Source organism: Protopterus annectens, chromosome 1.part1 (assembly GCF_019279795.1).
Source record: "Protopterus annectens isolate FY-2018-M chromosome 1.part1, PAN1.0, whole genome shotgun sequence".
NCBI lineage: Eukaryota > Metazoa > Chordata > Ceratodontiformes > Protopteridae > Protopterus > Protopterus annectens.
Window position 1 is genome coordinate 422,596,506 of NC_056726.1, and position 13,101 is coordinate 422,609,606.

Genomic DNA, 13,101 nt, shown 5'->3' on the forward strand with positions numbered 1-13,101 from the left:
TGATAAACTTTCCACCACAACAAAAACAACCAATGGGAATCTAAAGGTGCTACTGCTCAACACCAGAAGTTTAAACAAGAAGCTCCACTCTCTTCAAACATCTCATCACCCTAGAGAATGCAGACATCTGTGCAGTTACTGAGGCGTGGTTTAAAGCCACAGAGAGCACTCCAGCAGTGCAAGGCTTCAGTGCCTTTCACAGAAATAGACCAGCAACTGCACAGACAGGGACTAAATGTAGAGGTGTCTTGATCTACATCAATAGCAAGCTTACCTCTAGGTTGGTTAAACAGGATGACATGCGAGAGTTTCTCTACGTACAGATTACAATGGACAAAGACCCATAAAATATGCTAGCAAGCTATAGGTCACCCTCTATGTTCCAGGAAACCTAGAGCTCATGCTTAGGCCTGCTGGAGACACTCACCATTCAACCAAGTACCATACTCATGGGGGGACTTTAATTACCCCTTTATATACTGGAAATCCTCCATGATCCCAAATTTTCAAGCACAGAGATTGATGGAGTGTGTAAACACAAACACCATAGATTAGATATTGGACCTGGTACTCACAAATATGGGAGAATGTCATAATCCACCAGTGTCATGCCCTCTGTGGTAAGGTCAAATCATGAAGTGATCTCCTTTGAAATATGAATCAGTTCTGCAACCCTAGTAAATCCTGTAAAACTCAGAAACTATTTCAAGGCAAACTACCTTTTATTAAGCAATAACCTCTGAAAATCCCAAGCCCCTTCAAACCCAGATAATACAACAGTTTATGTGGAATTGTTCACAGAAACTCTGTACAACCATATCAATGGCAGTAGAGAGGCTGCTAAACCCACCATAAGTAAGCCCAAAACAAATTCTAGAAACAAACCACCATGGTGGAATCCAAAACTAAACAGGCTGTACAACAAAAGAAATAAAATGTCATAGACAAAATTAGGAATAATGACACTCAAACAGATAAAAAACACTCTCATCAAAATAAATAGCCAAATAAGAAGGCGAATTAAGTGCAAAAAAGCCAATGTTAAGATAATGTTAGTTTCCAAGGCAAAGGACAACCATAAGATCATCCTTAGTTGTGTCTGAAACATCAAAGGCATCATACAACAGTATGCCAAATTGGTTGTAAATGGAGCAACGTTCTTGGAGTCAGGAGACATAGCAAATCTGCTGGCCAACAAATGTAGCTCCAGCTTTATCCTCCACTCACCCCCAGCCACCTCCCAGGAAATACAATCTAACCCCTCCAGCTATCAATAGGGAGCAGGTCCTAGCTGGGTTCTCTAAGGCCAAGAACACAGCTTCAATGGGCCCCATAATATCCCATATGCCTCCTAAATAGCCTTATATATGACTTATCAAGGCCACTGGAGTCACTATTCAGCTATAGCCTCTGAACAGGCTTTGTGTCATTCGAATGGAGGACTGTACCAGTTATCCCTCTGTACAAAGGGGGACCATGAACAGATACAGGGAACTACAGATCCATTAGTCAGACCAGTCTCATATGCAAAGCCATGTAAATAATTATTATGGAACCCTTCAAACTCTGGACCTCCACCCAGTTTGGTTTTGTCAAAGGCAGGGCATGCCTACTAAACCTGGTGGGCTTCTTTGAGAAAGCCATAAGGCAATGTATGAGGGCAAACTGGTGCATACTGCCTACCTTGACCTGGCTAAAGCATGTGATACAATGCCTCACATGGGTATAGTAAACAAACTCAAGATATTAGGCATGAACCCCTGTGTAACATGCTGGCTAGCCAGCTGGCTCCCAAATAGCACCAAGGAAGTTAGGATCAAAGAGATCATCTCTACAAAGAGGCCAGTCACTAGTGGAGTCCCTAAGGGCTTTGTGCTGGCTCCACTCCTCTTTGGTATCTACTTCTCAGAAGTAAAGGTTAACATCAAGGGCCTCTGGCTGACCAAGTTTGCAGGCAATTGCAAACTAGGAGTAGTCACAGAACCCCCAAAGAAACTAATATCTTACAGGAAGGTTGAATAAAAAACAAATGACTGGTTCCAAAATCATGGCTTAAAACTCAGTGCCAAGAAATGCATAATGGCACTCTGGGAAACTACCTCATTGATAAAACACTCTTAAGAGCAGACCCAGCAGTCAAGAATTTGGGGATACGTGTAGATACTAACCAGGTTTTTGGCCAACATATGACTAAGGTAGTAAGAAAGTCATTATATATCACACTCACTTATAAGTAAGGACATGGCATCTAGGTCCAGGGAGGTCATCATGTTTTTAAATTACCATGGTATTCTATGTTGTGTTAAATTGTTTGCACTATTTGGAGCTTTTCTCCCCCGACCTCCTCCGAAAAAGGGCTTTAGCTCTGTTGGACACTCCTGGTCAACAAATGTAAAATAAATAAATAATAAAATGTATTTGACTCTCATCAGACCCATCGTAGAGCATAATGCCCCCTTTGGTATTTACTTGACCAGGCATATGCAACAGCTGGAATATCCACAGAGATTCTTCACAAAATGAATACAGGATGTAAACATAATGTCCAATACAGACCACCTCAAAGCTTTAGCTATATACTCTGTTTCCTACAGACTGCTGAGAGGTCAATTTACCTGACATACAAGACATTCCTTGATCCCATTCTGATGAACCTTTTACATATCCACAGAATGAGCAACATCAGGGACTATGAGATCTAAGGACCTAAACTTTGCTTGCAAGCTAAACAGGACATGTTGGAGGGACAGTATGCATCTCAGAGATTTCCTGTTCTCTGGAACAGACTTCCCATCTTGTGAAGCAGAACCTTTCCCTAACTCTAGTCAAGTGTAACCTGGACCAGTGGTTGGGAAATCAAAAATTCACCCCAGATCTGGCACCTATGTCTGAGGGACAGAAGCAAGAATTAACTTGTGTCCTAGCTCACACACACCCTTTAGAATAACCTCTAAGGCACAATAACTGGTGGAATACATTTACACTGCATAGCTGGGCTTAAAAGGCCCTAGTGATAATTAGCTTAGTATGCACCCATGAATCTATGAGCCTATAAGTAATATGACTCGTGACCCTGCTTTCTTATACTGCCAAAAGGTTGAAAACTCTGTCAAATAGTATTTAGTTTCAATCAATATTTATATTGTAGTACATGCAAGTTGCTGATTATTCCCCAAAGTTTGGAAAAAAAGACAACCTTGTTATGCATCTCTCTGACATCAGACAGGTACATAACAAGATTTGTTATTCACCTTTCTGAGTGATTATGTTCTAATATCATCCTACAACATACATTATGCAACATCACCAGAAATGAAAACAGCTTTCTTGACACACACACACACACACACACACACACACACACACACACACGAATGAAAGAAAAAAAAAAACTTTGCCTTTCGTACCCATAGTAAACTTACATGAGTTCCTTCAGTTACACAATTACACAACCTAGAGCTGATTACTGAATTTCCTGTGTGCACTTATTTTTAAAATTGTTTTTTTTTCTTAAAACTTGCATTTTATCTGTCTCTGGCCTAGCACTCAAGTGTGGGGTCATTTACTGCACTGTTCTAACTTGCTGATACTTGTGAACCTCTGCTTTCCTTAAAAAAAAAAATCTTGCTTTTTTCCCACTTTTCTGAGATTTAAAAAAGTTCAGTTACAGATTTGCTGTTCTGAACTGTTTGTAAGTTTCTTGGAGGCCATTGTTTGCTTGTGCTAAAGGGAAGTCTCTGTGTTCATCAGTGGCAGTGATAAACATTGAGCAGCCTGCCTGCCCCTGTGGAAGTGGATACTGCCTTGAAACTGTAGTTTTATTGGCCATTTTGGGTCAATTCCAAACTCCTTGATCTCCCTCTCTTAAAACCCGATTGCCTCGTGGTTTTGGCGTCTTTTCGGATTTGTTGGCTGTTGGTGAAGCACCCACCAAGAGGAGAAAATGCTGAGAGAAGAAAGGAGCCACTTTTGATATTTTAAGTATTTTGTTTCAGATTATTTGTTAAGTTGTCTGCATTGCCACCTACTTTTGAGCATTTTCTGGCTTGTTAAACTTGATTTCTGTGTTGGTAACTGTATTTAGAACACAACCTAGAGCTGATTACTGAATTTCCTGTGTGCACTTATTTTTAAAATCGTTTTTTTCTTAAAACTTGCATTTTATCTGTCTCTGGCCTAGCACTCAAGTGTGGGGTCATTTACTGCACTGTTCTAACTTGTTGATACTTGTGAACCTCTGCTTTCCTTAAAAAAAACAAAAAATCTTGCTTTTTCCCCACTTTTCTGAGATTTAAAAAAGTTCAGTTACAGATTTGCTGTTCTGAACTGTTTGTAAGTTTCTTGGAGGCCATTGTTTGCTTGGGCTAAAGGGAAGTCTCTGTGTTCATCAGTGGCAGTGATAAACATTGAGCAGCCTGCCTGCTCCTGTGGGAGTGGTTACTGCCTTGAAACTGTAGTTTTATTGGCCATTTTGGGTCAATTCCAAACTCCTTGATCTCCCTCTCTTAAAACCCTCTTTTGCGCGTTTTGTGGGTTTTTGCGCATAGCGCAACATCGGGCAGCGCCGCCTAATTGGGTTTAAACTATTCCTGGCTCCTCAAAGTCTGCTCTTCACTTTTTCCCTTAAAACTGCTCTATCTCTCAAATTAAACACCATATTCTCATTCTAAGGCCCCTCACTGGTCTAAATAAGTAATCTTACAAGTTAGCACTAATAAACCATAAGCACTACTTACTCTTATACTCCCTACGATTACCTTGACCCCTATTGGTCCATTTTAATTCAGTTCCCTATATTACTCTAGCATGTCAAAAGGTCAGTCAATGGTTTCCTCTCCAGTCCAGCTGGTGAATCTGGGAATTTTCAGGCAATGTTACAACTGTCTCATGTACACGGACAATCCTCTCCTCCTCCAAACAGGTTCAAATATATGTGAGAGATGCAACCATATAGCCAAACTGGAGGCTGAGCTCTCTCATCTCAAAACTGGTGTAACCAGTCAGGAGGAGAAGGTAACCTCACACAACACAATTCCAGTATCACATAGTCCCACCACAACAGCGAACCAAACACATAAAAACACAAAAACATACTCGGAGGCTCTAAATAAAAATCTACCTAAGCAACAGAGACCTCCAAAGCAGACATCCAAGCAAACGCTACCCCAAAACAAAACACGTGCAACACATAGCACACAAAGTCAGTGTACCAAGCAGTCACAGCCCTTAAGGCTGAATAACACACCTGATACTCTTGTAATAGGTGACTCTATTGTCAGACACACTGACGTCCCGTTCACCAGGCTGAATAAAGAGAAGGTCACAGTGAGCTGCCTGTCGGGTGCTAGGATCCGCCACATAACGCAAGTACTCAGGTCACTCCAAAGCAAATACAAATATGACTCAGTCATTGTACATGCTGGCATGAATGACCTGAGACGTACCTCCCTCGACTACATGAAAAGAGACATTGAGGAGCTCTCTGATCATGTAGCCCAGGCCAGTATGACCCTGACCTTGAGCAGCATCTTACCCTCACCTAGAATGATGCCACAGTATAAAGACAAAATGATCGATTTTAACAATTGGCTAAAATTTTGGTGTCATTCAAAGGGGATCCAGTGTCTGTCAGCCTGGGATGACATGCTCGACAAGCCACGTTGCTTCGCTAGGGACGGCTTGCACCTGTCACCCCTGGGCTTTCGGATATTGGCAAAGGCTCTTGCCACCCCCATAGTGCCTTTTTTAGGCAAGGCTCAAAAGTCAAACCCACCTGCATAGACAGCACAAGGAACAAGAAACTAAGGGTAATGCTGCTAAATGCCAGAAGTGTTAACCTCAAGATGCATGCACTCGAAGCTCTCCTCAGTATAGAGAACATCGATATCTGTGCAGTGACAGAAACCTGGTTCAAGGCTCCAGAGAGCACGCCAGCACTACCAGGTTATACCTCATATCATGCTTTTCGGCCCCAAAACCCGGACCGAACCACAAAAGGAGGGGGAGTTTCCATATTTATCAAGGATATCCACACCTCCAGGTTAGTGGCATTGCACAAAGTATCGGAGACCATCCATGTGCAACTGACAGTGGGCAAGACTGCTTTTCAGTTTATACCATCCTACAGACCACCCTCTCAAAGTCAGGAATCCCACTCGGCTTTCCTGAAAACATTGGAGAACATGAAGATCTCCCCGAACACCATTATATTGGGTGACTTCAACTACCCAAGCATAGACTGGGAGCATTACTCAAGCCCTAGCACCTTAGCCCAAAGGTTCCTGGAATTTATAAACTCAAATGCTATGGAACAACTAGTCACCACTCCCACAAGAGGGGATAACATACTAGACCTGATCATTACCAACATGGGGACTCTATGCTCCATACCAGAAGTATATCCCTCATTGGTAAGATCAGACCATAAATTAATTTCACTGGATATCCACATCCCGACCCCACCCCCAGCCCAGAAAACCACAGTGAAAAACTTCTCAAAAGTGAACTTCACACTTCTCAAAACTGAAGTGGAATCCTTCAAGGCTCCAGGGCCAGTGGAAACTACGGCCCAAACTGCAGAATCCTATATAAACGCATTCTACGGACATCTCCAGGAATGCATGGATCATGCTATCCCAAACAAAATCAAGACCCAATCATCTAAAGGCAGGCATCCAGTCTGGTGGACCCCAGCCATAAATAAACTGTACAACAGAAGGAGGAAACTACTACATGATAGAGCAAAATCCCTAAAAGGGAAGGCATCCCTGATCAGTACTAGCAAAAAATTACGATCCCTCATAAAATCCTCCAAGGCCAGCTTCGAGAGAAAAATTGCACAGGACACTAAAGACAATCATAAGGCTTTTTTCAGTTATGTTAGGAACCTGGGATGCAACTCCCAGACTTGTTCTGAGTTGATTCTAAATGACAAAAAAATACACTGAACCCACAGACATCACCAGTATCCTGGCAGACAGGTTCAGTGCAAACTTCTCCACCCCCTCCCCCCCAAAAGAGCAAGTATCTATCCCGGCAGAGTGCAGCCTCCCAAACTTCTTTGATGCTCAGGTGAAGGCCGCCCTCTCCAAAGCAAAAAACACTGCTTCCATGGGACCAGATGGTGTCCCGGGTTGCGTCCTACATGGACTCCAAGAAGAACTAATCCCTCAAGTAAAACTGCTGTACAATTTCAGCCTCACTACAGGATATGTGCCCAAAGAATGGCATACAGCAACAGTGGTCCCACTCCACAAAGGTGGCGCATCTACGGACCCTGGAAACTATCGCCCCATAAGCCTGACTAGCCTAGTCTGCAAGGCTATGGAGAGTATCATCATGGAACTCATAAACAAAGACATTGGGGACCTACAGACACTAGATTCTACCCAATTTGGCTTCATCAAGGGCAGATCCTGCCTTTTGAACCTGGTCGACTTATTCGAAACAGTCACCAAGGCCATAGATGAAGGGAAGGTAGTCCACACAGCCTATCTGGACCTCGCAAAGGCATTTGATACAATACCCCACTCAGGCATCATAGATAAGCTATCCAGCCTAAATATAAACCCCTGTGTCACAAGATGGGTCGCAAACTGGCTCAAAGACAGAACCCACAGAGTCAGAGTTGCTGGAGCCATGTCAGACTCAAAACCGGTCACAGGTGGTGTCCCACAAGGTTCTGTCCTGGGACCTTTCTTGTTCGGTATTTACTTTTCTGAGGTATAGGCCAATGTGGGAGGACTATGGCTCACCAAGTTCGCAGATGACTGCAAACTGGGCGCCATAATCGACTCTCCAGCTGACACAAACATCCTTCAAAAAGGTCTCACAGAGATGGATAACTGGTGCCAGAGCCATGGTCTAAAGCTAAATGCCAAAAAGTGTATAGTCATAACCTTTGGCAAAAACAATGTGCCCACAAATTACCACATAGGTGATAACCCATTAAGTACAGAGAAAGTAATTAGGGATCTGGGGACCCAAGTTGATAACAATCTCTCCTTTGACAACCACATTGCCAAAGTGGTTAGAAAGACCTTCTACATAGCCCACCTCATCATGAAAGGATTCACATCTAGATCAAGAGAGGTAATCGTGCCCCTTTATTCATCCCTCATCAGGCCATCATAGAATACAATGCCCCCTTTGGGATGTACCTTACCCGACACCTGCAGCAATTAGAAAGACCCCAAAAGTACCTCACCAGGAGGATCAAGGGACTCAAACAGATGCCATATGCTGCTCGGTTAAAAAAACTCCAGCTCTACTCAGTTGCATACTGCCTACTTCGAGGCGATCTATGCCTGACATATAAAGCTATGTCCAACCCAGAATTAATGGACATGCTGCACCTCAGTAAATCTAAATCCCTTAGAGCCACACGCTCGAGGGACTTGAACCTCAGCACAGAAATAAATAGAACATGCTGGAGGGACAGATTCATAACCCAGAGGCTCCCTTCACTCTGGAATAGAATTCCAATTCATGTTAGGCAGAGCACCTCACTGACTCTCTTCAAGAAGAATCTTGATGAGTGGATGGGGGATCGTAGGTTTGTCCCGGGTATTACTTCCGTGTCACTACTAGACAGAGGCACATTAAACTAAACTTTAAAAAGGGCACAGTATACTCAAATCAAGGGGTGGCGTAAGCCAAACACAATCGGGCTAGGCTTATAAATGCCCCAGGGCAGATAGCCTAGTATGAACCTATGAACCTATGAAAGAATGCAGATAATGTCAAAATGCCTGTATTGCTCTTCCTAGCAACTTGTTCCTAGGTCAGCCTCCTACTTCATCCTGCCCTAGCTACAATTCTTGGTTTCCCCAGTTATAACTACTTGTTATGTTTTCTTGACATGGCTGTCAAATTTTCTCTCTCCCACTTTGCTTCTCTTTGTTCTCAAGGTGAATTTCTTGGCATCCATGTGTTGAACACATAAGACCTTTTTTATGACCATAAACCAGATCAGAATTCTTCAAGTTATTTACTCTGTACACTCCACTTTTGCTGACAGCTTGCAATTTCTCCTCATCAGCTGTGCGATAGAAAATGCTTCTATGATACTCATACCTCTCAACTTCTTAGCACAAGAAATCTGGACTAAGCCAAAAATAATGGGGGGGGGGGGTTCTTCTCAACTGTCCAGATTTTCATAGAATGTCTAGATTTTTGCCTCATACTTTTGGTCTGTTTCTCATAAAATTGTAAAAAACAAACCACCAAGGGAGAAAATGTCTCACAAATATATTCCCTAATTTACTGAACAAACTGTTCAGGACTTTTGGCCTCTCTGGCCTTCATCAGAACATCACAGGTACTAAAATAAAACAGTTAAATAACCATTCTCTTGTCACGTGATCCTCCTCATTAACCAAATACTACCATCAAAAACTTGTATAAAAACCTTAAAAAAATGTGCATTAGTAATAAATCTCATAAAATATTCTATGTAATACAGAACTGTAAATGAATTGTGTTTTTTTCTGGCAAATCATTAGCAAATCATTGATTACAAGTCAGAAAGTAATGACAGACATTTAAGTTTCAGACTTCATACCCTTCAGAAAATTCATGCTAATGCAAATTTGACCTGTTATTCTATCAAATTTCTAAGTTTGTTAGAGCAATATTTAAAAATTGTCCCTATTTTGGGTCCTTTGATTCCCATTATTTATGGGATTATCCAGAGGTTGAGAGGTATGGGGGGATGACAGAAGTTGAAAAATAGGGACAATTTTTATATATTACATTTATAAACTTGCTAGAATAATTGTGTGTGTGTGTGTGTGTGTGTGTGTGTGTGTGTGTGTGTGTGTTTGTTAACATGCATTTTCTGAAATATATGCAGTCTGAAACTCTAATCCATCCATCCATCCATCCATCCATCCATCCATCCATCCATCCATCCATCCACAACTGTTGTTGTGTCTTTCGGCTTTTCCCGGTTAGGGGTCGCCACAGCAGAACTCCAGTCCGCTAATGATTGGCAGTAGATTTTTACGTGCCAAGTTGCCAGCCCTGACGCAGAACCTTCAACGAAGGTGTGCCCATTCACGCATGTCCCCACACAGAAGACACTCTAGCTGAGAATCGAACAGGACAATGTCTTACTGTGAGGCGACAGCGCTACCACAGCACCACCACCATAGTCCATCCACAACTGTAATGTCTGTAATTATTTAGTGACTTCGGTCTTCAATGATTTGCCAGAAAACCACTTGTTTTAAGATCAAAAATACAGGGGCAAAAATCTGAACATTCTGTGAAAATGTGGACAGTTGACAGGTATGAAAAATTGCTGAACTCAGTGTGGTATCAACATGGCACATTTACTCCTGTTGCATTTTAAGTATTTATTTATATGTATTTGTTAACTGGGATGGTCTGACTGAGCAAATTCCTGTTTTTGTTGGAGGCCTGGAAAGAAAGGCTCCATATTTCCACATTATATGAATTACAATAGATGCAGAATATAAACAGCAGTACAATTACAATTACAATGGCATTGTGTAATGATAGTAACTATTCAGTTCAAGTCACCTTCATTTCATAAGTACTAGAGACAACAATACAAAGTACAATGAAATTTTTATTCTGCAAGTCCTCCAGCAACATATAAAAACAACAATTAACAAGAAGTAATTTAAGACAACAAATAGACAATAATATGAATACCAAAATCTGTAAATATATATAACTATGCAAAAGAGTGCATTTGTGCAAAAAAAGCTTGTTTCCCTCCAAATGTGAACCAACCTACAATATTGGAGGGAAAGGTAGTATATGAGTATATAGAATAGAACAGAATTTGTGTAGAAAATATTCATCATGCATGCTTGCATAGATATTACCATAATAAAGAAAGTACAAATAATACAAATTTATGTATCTATGTGGAATTTAAGCAGTAAGGTTAGAGACAGTAAAATGAGAAAGGTTGTGGGATTTGCAGAGGAAACACATACTTAAAGTCTGTAAGAATGGTAGATAGGTAGAATATATAAGGAGTACTGGGTGCTGATATAAATTTATTGTAAAGCCTGTCATGAACAGAAGTATTATTATATACTGGGTACAAAAATCTGGATGTAACAATGGTCACCCTTAATATTCTGTCTCTTGTAAATATGCAAGAAAGTCAGGAGGCACTGTGAAAAGAGTGAGGCCAATGGAAATATGATAACTGGCACTACGAACTAGGACCTACTCTATTAAACATCCCTGGACTAGTCTTCCAGGTCACATTACATGTCTAAATCAAGACACTTAAGCAGTGCTCCTTCATAGGTTCATAGCGTATTACTATGCAGTTGATTGTGCAGATTATTTGGAGCATAGCCACTGTAATTCCCACTGCTTGCTCTCCCTTTCTCTAAGAGATTGAGTGGCCAGACCTAAGGTGTATTTATGGCTTCTCATCTACTCGTCTAGGCTGTGATTGAAGAGGATTAAGGAATTACTTTGTTAAATATAAAGGGGAAGTCTGTTGGAGAGGAGCAGAATTCTGTGACAGAGCTATCTATCTTGCCAGCAGGTTCTGGTTATGTTGTATTCAATATTTCAGTCTCTTATGTGGGTGTTCATGGTGCTACAGGTTTTTCCAAATTTGTAGGAAGTCATGCAGGACTTAGTCACTTGAGGCCTTGTATGTAAGGAAGAGATCATCATGTAAGAGTCTGTATAAGATACAAAAGTGAGATAGGGCTTTAAGGCATTTTGCATAGCTCATGGAACTCAGGCTCCTGATTTTCTTCATAAGGAAATATTAGGGTTTTTCAAGTTGGATCACGTATTTGGACAGATGTATTGTAAAAGGAACATTATCCTTCCTAAATCCATTCTCGCAATCTCATCCACTAACCACTTTAAGCCATCACGTAAAGCTTATCTAAAAAAATAAGTGTCTATGTTCCTACACTAACCCCTCATGAGTGCTCTGATACATCACAGTATACCCAAAATATATACAACTTCTCCCCCGGTGTTTAATCCTTTGTTCCTACCAACCTATCTTATCCTTATATCTTGACATAAGTCATACCTATAAATAGTACTAGCTATGTTCAAAGCCTAGGTTTTGTTGTCAAGATGTAACAAATTTGTATGTCCTTATGTATACTACATTTTGTTTACTTTATACTTTATTGATTATTGTAATGAGTGCATGAAAATTTACTGTTACTCATGGAGCTTTTCTCCCCTGGCCTCTGCTGAAAAAAACCTGTGTCCAGTCAGACTTTCCCAGTAAACAAATGTTAAATAAATAAAGAAAATAAATAAAGAGTCTGATCAGGGAGGAGTAGATAGGGATGACAAAATCCTTGGACCTGTTTATACATCTTTGATACTCAGCTGGGCTATGTAGAAGGACTTTCTGACAGCTGTAGATATTTGGTGGGCAAAGGAGGGTTCATTGTTTACAGAAGTGACCAGGCCCCTAATAACTGTGGACTTTAAAACAGATTTCATTTGTGTGGTATGTGCATGGGTATTCATACTTTCTAAAGGACATATTGTACTTTTAGCACTTAGTGTTCGATCATGGTCCTGGCACCATTGGTCAGTCCATGTTTGGCCCTCTATTCTGGAGACTTAGGGATAGCTTCAAATTTGCAATCATCTTCAAACTTTGTCAGTCAAAGACTTAAAAAAAACAGCTTTATTAACTTTACATATTGCATAGTGGCATGGATACTAATGCCATCATAAAAAAGCAAACAAGCTATACATATATTTTCCTTGTCATGCATTATACACATATGATTCAATCAGGGAGGAGTAGAGAGTCCGGGAGTAGCAGTCTCCTACTCCTGGACCTTCCCTTCCAACACAACCTCTTTTCCCCATCACCTAAAGTTCTCTCAATAAGATATTTCACAATTCGCCACCAGGTGGTGGCACATCCCCATTTTTAATCAATAACACATTGTTTCTATACTATTAACCTTCTGCACTGCTTTGCCTTTTTCTCAGTATAATTATTCCCCTTTCTGTTGTTTCTCTGGCTGGCTTTTAGCCACAGACCCTGAAAAGAAGCCCCTACATTTCACTTCTTATTTCACTCACCTGGTGCCTGCCTGAAGTCTTGTGTATGTC